The sequence below is a fragment of the Portunus trituberculatus genome, chromosome 28 (assembly GCF_017591435.1).
Source record: "Portunus trituberculatus isolate SZX2019 chromosome 28, ASM1759143v1, whole genome shotgun sequence".
NCBI classification, from domain to species: Eukaryota; Metazoa; Arthropoda; class Malacostraca; order Decapoda; family Portunidae; genus Portunus; species Portunus trituberculatus.
Genome location: NC_059282.1, coordinates 12123799 through 12133539, shown reverse-complemented (window position 1 = coordinate 12133539; position 9741 = coordinate 12123799). Strand labels below are relative to the sequence as shown.

At 42.2% G+C, this 9741-nt stretch overlaps 1 long non-coding RNA gene across 6 annotated transcripts; it reads left to right on the top strand.

The window, feature by feature from the left end:
• Positions 1 to 2281: 2281 nt before the first annotated feature.
• Positions 2282 to 9220, top strand: LOC123510109. Of its 6 annotated transcripts, none has more exons than XR_006676390.1 (5): positions 2282 to 2305; positions 4243 to 4362; positions 5645 to 5809; positions 7711 to 7836; positions 9036 to 9220. It is a non-coding gene; the product is annotated as an uncharacterized LOC123510109 (long non-coding RNA). The 6 variants fall into 6 exon arrangements; XR_006676385.1 differs by lacking the exon at positions 2282 to 2305 and adding an exon at positions 2317 to 2527; XR_006676386.1 differs by lacking the exon at positions 2282 to 2305 and adding an exon at positions 2823 to 2878.
• The last annotated feature ends 521 nt before the right edge of the window (positions 9221 to 9741 follow it).

Sequence of the window (9741 nt, the reverse complement as noted above, 5' to 3'; positions counted from 1 at the left end):
TGACTCAATGTTACCGTCTTACCCATCACCGCTCGCCTTGAGCCACCTCCACGCTGTATACAATTTGCTCAGTACCGTTTCGGCTACTTACCGGTACGAAAAATTTTACTGGTACACTACCGTTAAGGCTGGTACCTGTATTACCGGTACTGGTACCGGAACTTGCCCACCTGTCCGTGAGCCGCGCTGCACAGGACAAGGCGCTGACCGTGAGGGACAGTGAGTGGTGGAGATGAAGATACCGATAATAGTGATATTTATAGTAGCGAAGAGAATATTGTGTGAGTAGCCTCTCAGTAATCAGAGGTTAACTATTTAAACATGGTTGAGGACACAAAGTGGACAGTGGAGTGTGGGTGCCTGCTAGTGACACGGACAGCCGCCGCCGAGTAGTCTTTGGCTAACATAAGTAATATATTGGTGTAACTCATCATTTCACGGTGGTGCCATGTCATAACCTAACGTTGGTAACCTCCAGGACAGCATATCAGTTAACTAACACCTGCACATACTTATAAAAACCAAATAATTCAAATCTTGAAAACGTAAACAAACCGATCCCTGACCCGCCGCCTCTCTCTCAGCCATTATCTGCCTCATCTCTCACTCATTACAGGCCAGACAGGTCACAAAGTGGACCCATAGGCCTAATCTTTCATGTCAGTTGTTGAGATATATCCGCAATTACCTGATTTGTGTGCTATGGAGGCTCAGTGAGAAGAAGCGGGCCTACCCATGACGTCACGAGCCCCAGGCTGTGACGTCATCACCAGCTCCCGCCCAAAATGCCGGTCCCAGATGCTCGACTTCCACTATTATTTATATTTGTCTCAGTTCATTTATTTCGAGTCACAAGTGCCTTTTAAGGGTTTCTAATGATAGTTCGCAGTGTTTTACGTGTCTTCCATGCTTGAGTTGAGTGAAGTACGGTGATGTAGAGGGTGTTTATGACTTGAATGGGAGGGCCAAAATACGCTAAAATTTTTACCTCCGCTATCTGTGATTTTTTATTTGAGGTTGTAGCGAAGTGTTTGTGTTTTCAAAAGATGGTTTATCATGAGAAAAGTGTGCAAGGCTCCTGAGAAGTTAAAGATGTGGACTTTAAGAATGATATGTAGTCCTGTTAATATTGTAAACAACGTCATTTTTAAATATTATTTTTCTAATAGGGCGAGTTGCCAGGTTTTGATATATCGAAATGATAGTCATAATTTTTGAAAAACGTTATCGATTCAGTTGAATGAAATTGGTGGGCTTTGAAATTGTGTTTAAGCAAGTCGAAGTTCTAATACTTTATTTAGTATATTTTTGAGCTATTTTTATTATTCCTTTTCTCGGCAATGTTTTTGTATTTTAGAAGTTAGTTTCGATTGATAACGAGTCAGAATTTTTATAACATTCGTGTCCAGCTGCCTTTTTGGGAATCCTCATTTTCAAAATGATTTGCGTAACGAATATATGTGACGTCATCAAGGGAGGGCCGACCCCCCACCCCCGGCTGGACCCAGGCCGATACCTGGCTCCAGGCCCGAGGGTGTGGTGGGTGGTGTGTGTGTGTGTGGGTGTGTGTGTGTGTGTGTGTGTGTGTGTGTGTGTGTGTGTGTGTGTGTTGCCTTATCTTTCGTTATGAGGGAGCCCACCAGCTGGAACCACTGACACCCAGCTCCCAGCTGGAGGGTGTTGGAGGGAAAGTGGCTGTGTGTGTGTCTGTGTGTGTGTGTTGCCTTATCTTTCGTTATGAGGGAGCCCACCAGCTGGAACCAATGACACCCAGCTCTTAGCTGGAGGGTGTTGGAGGGAAAGTGGCTGTGTGTGTGTGTGTCATTTTCTTTCATGGTACTTAGCGCGCGTGTGTGTGTGTGTGTAATTCACTTTGGTCGCCCGGTAGTCACCCAGCCAGCCTTCCCCATTACGGATCAAGCTCAGACCTCATAGAGCGACCTTCGGATAAGGCTGAGACTGTGTGTGTGTGTGTGTGGCCGTCCCGGCCACCGATCCGCCGAGTGGTGCCGACACATTATTCATTCTTAGCGGTACGAAGCAGCAGAGTCCCGGCACAGACGCTAAACGGTACAAGCGTCAAGTAGTACCGGAAATGATGCCGGCACATTCAGTAGTACCAGTACAGACGCGTCTCGCCGAGCTACCGAGACCGCGCCGACGCGCCAGGGCAGCCAGTCGGTACCAGTGTGGAGTGGTACCGAGAGTGAGAATGACTCAATGTTACCGTCTTACCCATCACTGCTCGCCTTGAGCCACCTCCACGCTGTATACAATTTGCTCAGTACGTTTCGGCTATTTACCGGTACGGAAAAGTTTACCGGTACAGTACCGTTAAGGCTAGTACTGGTATTACTGGTACTGGTACCGGAACTTGCCCACCAGTAGTCAACGATGGACTAAATACTAGTGAATTGGAGAATGCGTGAGGTTGTGGACCGAATGTGGATTGATGAAGGTGGAACGCTTGACATTGTCTGGGACCATAACATGCTGGTGGTGGAGTGTAAGCTGTATGGAAGAGAAGGTAAGAGTGCAAACATTAAGGGGACAAAGTGGATGTGGAGCCGTGGAGGGATGTAGGATGGGAGAATTTCCAGGTAGACTTGAGTGAGCCAAGCTTGGAGGATGAACGTTTGAATGGTGTGGATGAGCTGAATGATAGGTGACAGGTCTGGCGAAAGGCAGTGTCACACTCGCACTTTTTCCGTCGATTAATGCGATTTCCGTCTAGTTTTCAACGTTCCGCATGAATTTATCGCATGAATTTGTCAGACGATAGGGATCGTTTCCGTCTGCAAATTTTCCGCCTTTGTTGACCATACCAAGACCAAGACCACAAGACTTGCCGCGTCTCCTCAACCTGCTGCTTCTACTCGTACGTGCATTGGTTCTGCCACTAACTATGAACGCATCCATGCTCGCTTTTTGGCTTGTTTAGCTCGTCTAAGTTTCGTACTACACAGTATTACGTTCAGAGCAGCGTATCTTTGCCGCAGCGTGGCCTCCATGTTTGTGTACATTGTTGGTCTGTGTGACGACCAAACACCGTTTGTGTGTGACACCACTGACAGGCCGGCGCCGTACCCAAAATATTGTCCATTTTATGAAAAACGACCGAAAAAGTGCTAGTGTGACACCGCCTTAAAAGTACAGAATAGGACCTCCCCCTTTTCCTCCATCCCACCCTCCCACGGTTCCACCTGTCCCAGCAAGTTTGGGGGACTGTGGGGAATCGAGGCATTTAGGAAGGGGGGGGGAGCCAAAAGAGGAGAGATATGGCGATCTAAAAAAATCTAAGGACAAAAAACCTTTTTTTTTTTTTTTTTTTTTTTTTACCTGTGTTACTGAAACAAAAGTCTTAGAAATACAACTTATGTGGCTTCTATATTTCAAATTCCACATTTATGAGGAACTTTGTTTGTAAGAGTGTTTTTGTGTTTGATAAGATAGACATCATGTTAATCTGTCAGTACAACCATCAAGGGTCCTTCAAAACCTGTGTGACTGAAACAAGAGTCTTTTGAAAATATATGTTATGTGGCCACTTTTTAAAAGTCTACACAGTTGATAAAATTTATTCATTATAGTGATTTTGCTATTGATGAGGTAGAAATCATGTTAATCTTTCAACAGAAATATCAAACTAACCTTAGTCTTTGTGTGTGTGTGTGTGTGTGTGTGTGTGTGTGTGTGTGTGTGTGTGTGTGTGAGAGAGTATTTGACATGTGTTAAGTAATTGCTGTACCAAGAAAAATCAACCCCATGCCAACTTTCACCTGATATACAGCTTACTTATCCTTCATTTAAGTGCACATGTATACCTATGTATTTTTTTACATCTCCATGCACATGTATATTTACATGTGTACATGACCTTGTTCAGCCATACATTTGCCCCAAAGACAGCTTCCCTCCTCTCATCCAAATCCACCAAAGCTGGAAAAACGCTATTATCTCATTTGTATGTATGATTTAACGTCTAAATCTTCGTGGAACAGTATGCCACGAGTATTGCGACTCTTTTAAGGTCACATCTATGGTGGGCAGCTTAAAAAAATGGACATAGTATGGAAAATAAGGAGTGTAACTGGGGCGTTCTCATGTGTTTTCAATGGGTGGCTGGTTATGTTTTGTGTGTAAGGGGGGTAGGGACAGTAGCGGACCAATAGCACGCTGGTTTCACTTTTGTGATGTCACGCCGCCTTCTCTAATTTAACCAACTTGAACTCATCTTTTCAGGGGAGAGACGAGGAGCTGGCGGAATGTTGTTTGATGATCTTTAGGACGCAGAGCCAGAGAAGACGTTTGGGTTTGTGAGGGACTGTGCTGAAGCTGTCATTCCTTCCTACCTTCCCCTGGGTGAGTGTCTGGGGTCTGTGTGCCTTGGTGTGTGCTGGAGGGGTTGAAATACTGGTGTGTGTGGTGTGTGGTGTGTGTGGATAGGAGTGGTGAGGGTGAGAGGGAGAAGCAATGTGGGTTTTTTTTGTCTTACTTTTTTTTGTGTGTTTTGTCGCTTTTTCTATATTTGTTTGTGTCCCTCTGTTTCTTTTCATTTCCTCTTTTTTCTTTGTCTGTCTTGTTTTATTCTCTTTCTCTCTCTCTGTCTATCTTATTTCGTTTCTATCCTTGTCTTTGTTTCCATTTTCTCTCTTTCTCTTTGTCTTGTTTTTATTTTCTCTTTCTTTTCTCTCTCTCTTGTTTTGTTCTCTTTATTTCTCTCTGTCTGTCTTGTTTTTTCTCTCTGTCTGTCTTGTTTTTTTCTCTCTGTCTGTCTGTCTGTGTCTCTTTCATAGACAAAAAGAGTATTACTATGATAACATTAACTGTTGATTCTTAATGCCATCCTTCATAAGACCAGCCCAGTAGAAATTGCAATATCTATTCATTTTATATCATTGTTCTAAATGCTGTCAATTATCAAATATTACTATGATAGAATTAACCATAAACTCTGAACACCATCCCTCATAAGACCAGGCCAGTAGAAATTGTAATATCTATTAATTCTATATCACTTCACTTTCTTATAAATGCTGTCAATTATTGAGTGTTACTATGATAGGATTAACTGTAGGCCTTCATTGCCCCATAAAATCATCTCTCTTACCCATAACCCCATAATTATTGAGTATTCCTGTGATAGAATTAACCATAGATTCTCAACATCCCATAAAAATCACCCATACCCCATAAAATGACCTCTCACTCACCCATAACCATAATTACTGAGTAATACAGAGATAGAATTAACCATAAGCTGTGAACACTTTGCCCCATAAAAACAGCTGTCTCACACCCATAACTCATAACCATTAACCTAACCTACAATATTGTAAGGGAGACTAACCTGCTTGTTTCCCCCTCACCTTCTCTCCCACTCACCTCTGCCACCTCACTCACCCATAACTCATAACCATTAACCTAACCTACAATATTGTAAGGGAGACTAACTTGCTTGTTTCCCCCTCACCTTCTCTCCCACTCACCTCTGCCACCTCTTCATACTACCTCACTCACCCATAACTCATAACCATTAACCTAACCTACAGTATTGTAAGGGAGATTAACCTGCTTCTTACCCCTTCACCTTCTCTCCCACTCACCTCTGCCACCTCACTCACCCATAACTCTCCTCCATCAGTCAAGAATCACAAGAACAATGCTGTGTCGGAGGCAGAGCGGTGTTGGCGACTGCTGCGTTGAGGGAGGTACGTGGAGTTCAACTTGGTGTACCAGTGAGGCACCAAGTTTGGATTTGCCATGCCCAACGCCAAGATTGAAAATATCTTGATGTCCCCTTCATGCGGTGAGGGGTTGTTAGTTTGTGCATTTCCCTAGTTGTATGTACCTTGTATTTACCTAGTTGTATTGATCTAGTTGCGGCATACAGGAGGGGGAGCTGTGTTCATGCTGTCTCTGTTATCCCAAAAATTATTCAACTTCATCTTAATCCCTTCAATACTGAGATGCATGTTTACCACCAGCTTTGGGTGTGATTACCATTTTATTGACATTAAGAAGTGTGTATGGAGGTTACAAGATTAATGGCCATAGTCTTCACTATTTTAATCCCCCACCAATAAGTGTTCTGAATGTGTGTAAAATCGCCAAGTAGCTAGTAAGCTAAATGAACATGAAAATGCGTCAAGATATGGAAGGGGTTAAAGTTATACATTGTATTGGCGCCAATACTGACCCCTGTGGCACTCCTCTTTCTACTGCTCTCTACTTGGACTTCATATCTTTGACTACCGTTCTTATTTCTCTCCCCCTCTAATAATTTTCCATCCATCTCAATGTGTTTGCTTTTAAACCACCCTTCTTCTCTAATTTCCACAGTAACCTTGCATGTGGCACTTTTTCAAATGCCTTTTTTAAATCAAAGTAAATACAATCAACCCATCCTCTCTCTCTTGTACCTTATCAACTATTCTAGAGTAGAAACTCAATAAATTAGTTACACGACCGACCTTTTCTAAAGCCAAATTGGCTATTTTATAGTAATTTGTTGTCTTCAAGGAACTCGATCCATTGTTTCTTTATTACTCTTTCACACATCTTACATAATTACACTAGTTAATGATACTGGTCTGTAATTTAGAGATTCTTCCTTCCTTCCGCTCTTATATATGGGAACCACCTCAGCTCTTTTCCATTCTACTGTTGTATATAGGACTTGCTAGTTCTTCCCTACATTCTTTCAGTATTCTGCCTGAGACTTCATCCGGTCCCATTGCCTTCTCTTCATCCAGTTCCTTCATTAACTCTTTTATTTCAAGCTTGGTTACTTTAATCTCTTTCATATAGACTGTCTTTCTATTACCCTGTGGCCTTTCAAATTTGGATTCCTTAGTAAAGACCTCCTGGAATTTATTATTCAATAGTTCTGCCATACTTTTTGGGTCTTCCACCATCCCCTTCTCTCCTTTTAACCTTTCTATTGTTTCTTTTTGCCTAATTTTTTCCATTTATGAATCTGTTGAACCATGCGTGCTTTGGGGTCCGAGGGGTCTCCAGGCACACAGGTTCGAATCCTGTCCACGGGCCGAGTGTAGGTTGGGCTTCTTCACTCGGGGCGACGGTTTCCTAGTGGGTGGGCTTTGAGATAGGAGGTGCCACAGAAAGTAGCCCCTTTAGCCCATAAATTCCCGTGAAAAACCCAACATGGTGTAAATAAATCAAAGATAAATAAATAAATAAAATAATACCATAATTCTTAATATTTTCTTAAGTCTAATTTGGAATTGAGAGAAACAGGGCATTTTTTTTTTTTTTTTTTTTTTTTTTTTCATTAACATTACAATGGTATGGATTGGAAGGTGTAGGCGAGGTGTACCAGTATATTATTGGTGTGTGGCTGTTAATTGTTACTGTTTATTTCAAGATTAGTGTTTCTTATAGGATTTTTTTTTTTTTTTTATTATTTTTTTTTTTTTTCCAGTTTTATCAGTTGAAAAATAGTGCTTTATTGATTTTTGACGTAAATAATTGAGTTCCTTTTCTTTCTTTTGGTTAACTGGTAAGAGTGATGCATTGTTTATTGAAATATGAAGTTTTATGGGCATAGATGAGGAATTAATTGTCATTATCTTATGCACCAATCGTATGTAATTAAGTGTAAGTTTGTAAGGGATGTTGATAGTCAATAAACTATAATAATGATGTGGGTGAAGTTTGAGTGTACTAATACAGCTTCATTTATTTCAGATTGTGTCAAGATATGGAGGGAGAGAGAACAGCCAAAGAGGAGGAGGAAGAGGTACAGGAAGATAAGAAGAAGAAGATGAAGAAGAAAAAGAAGAAAGAATGAATGAAGAGTAAAAAAAGAAAAAGGTAAAATAAGAATAAATATTGTCATTTTATAAAGTTAACTCTCTCTCTCTCTCTCTCTCTCTCTCTCTCTCTCTCTCTCTCTCTCTCTCTCTCTCTCTCTCTCTCTCTCTCTCTCTCTCTCTCTCTCTCTCTCTCTCTCTCTCTCTTTTTTTATTTTTTTTTATTTAAACATAACTTAATAAAAAGGAACATGTACCCAAAGGCGCACTGTCGTGTGCTACCTATTCTAAGGGTACTACAATCTATTTCTCTACAATATTTACAAGACTTAAAATAGATAATATACAAGATGGTCAGCATGTAAATGGAGCACTATTCTTTTCACTTCACTAGCACTATTCACGCACTGCACTACACTGAGTGTCACGTCACAAAGAGTGTCAGAGGAGTTGGCAGTGTCTGTCTCCACTTATGTGCCATCAGTTTGACACTGTGAGTGTTCATCTCCTGGACGTGAGGCACCGCGGCCGTGAACAAGTTCCACATCCTGGAGACGCGTCCTGCGAAGGTGCGTTGATGCTGACACCTGTGGGATCGCGGCACCTCTACAGCGTCACCACCATTGAGCACCGTTCTCGTGCTCCGTGTGGTGACTCTTAGAGGATGACGCAGCCCTGCCAGATGTGATACTCTTTGCACCTGTGCCTTATGGAACACTAGGTGCAAAGAGTACCACATCTGGCAGGGCTGCGTCATCCTCTAAAAGTCACCACACGGAGCACGAGAACGGTGCTCAATGGTGACGAGGCATCGCGATCCAGATGGTGCTCAGATGGAACTTGTTCAGGCTCTCTCTCTCTCTCTCTCTCTCTCTCTCTCTCTCTCTCTCTCTCTCTCTCTCTCTCTCTCTCTCTCTCTCTCTCTCTCTCTCTCTCTCTCTCTCTCTCTCTCTCTCTCTCTCTCTCTCTCTCTCTCTCTCTCTCTCTCCCCATTACTATTGCCATTGTTATTGTCGTGTTCCTATTATTAGCCAGATGGTCGGATGGGTTGGGTTGAGTTGGGTTATGCTGGGTTGTTTTGGGTTAGCTTGGGTTGGGTTGGGTTGAGTTATGCTGGGATGTTTTGGGTTAGGTTCATTTTGGTTCAGTTTAGTTAAGTTTGGTTAGGTTGAGTTCAGTTAGGTTTGGCTGAGTTGCATTCAGTTCAGTTTACAACATAGTGAAGGTGACTCAATGTAAACAGTGCACCTCTCATTACAGGAAAGTCAAGCCAAGAGTCCCTGAATGCTGTGAAGGAGACACTGCTGCGGGAACACTGCACCTCCAAGCCAAGCCAAGCCAAGCCAAGCCACAACACAACACAAGCTTTCTACAACACCTACAGCCATCAGCAACACCCAGAGTACAAGACAACACCTGGAGCCATGAAGAACAGTTAGGATAGATTAGCAGTTTGGTATGTTTTTTTTTTAAGGACATTTTAAGACAAGTTTGGCATGTTTTTATGGTATTTTAAGACATTTGGCATGTTTTTATGGCATTTGAAGAAAGTTTGGCTGTGATAATACCATTTTATTGACATTAGGAAGGGTGTATGGAGGTCATGAGATTAATGGGCACAGTCTTCATTATTTTAATCCCCCACATGAGTTTGTGAAGCTGTATAAAATCACCAAAAGTAACCACAAGGAATAGGGAGACTCATGTTTTTTTTAGGGCATTTTTTAAGACAGTTTGGCATGTTTTTGAGGGCATTTGAAGACAGTTTGGCTATGGTAATACCCTTTTATTGACATTAGGAAGGGTGTATGGAGGTGACAATATTAATGGGCACAGTCTTCACTATTTTAATCCTCCACATGAGTTTGTGAAGCAAGTGTTGGATTCTCAGGACAAAGATGCAGTGTGCTTGTTAAGATTCACTCAGCACTCACTCACTCCTTCACTTACTGAGCTCAGAGGGAAT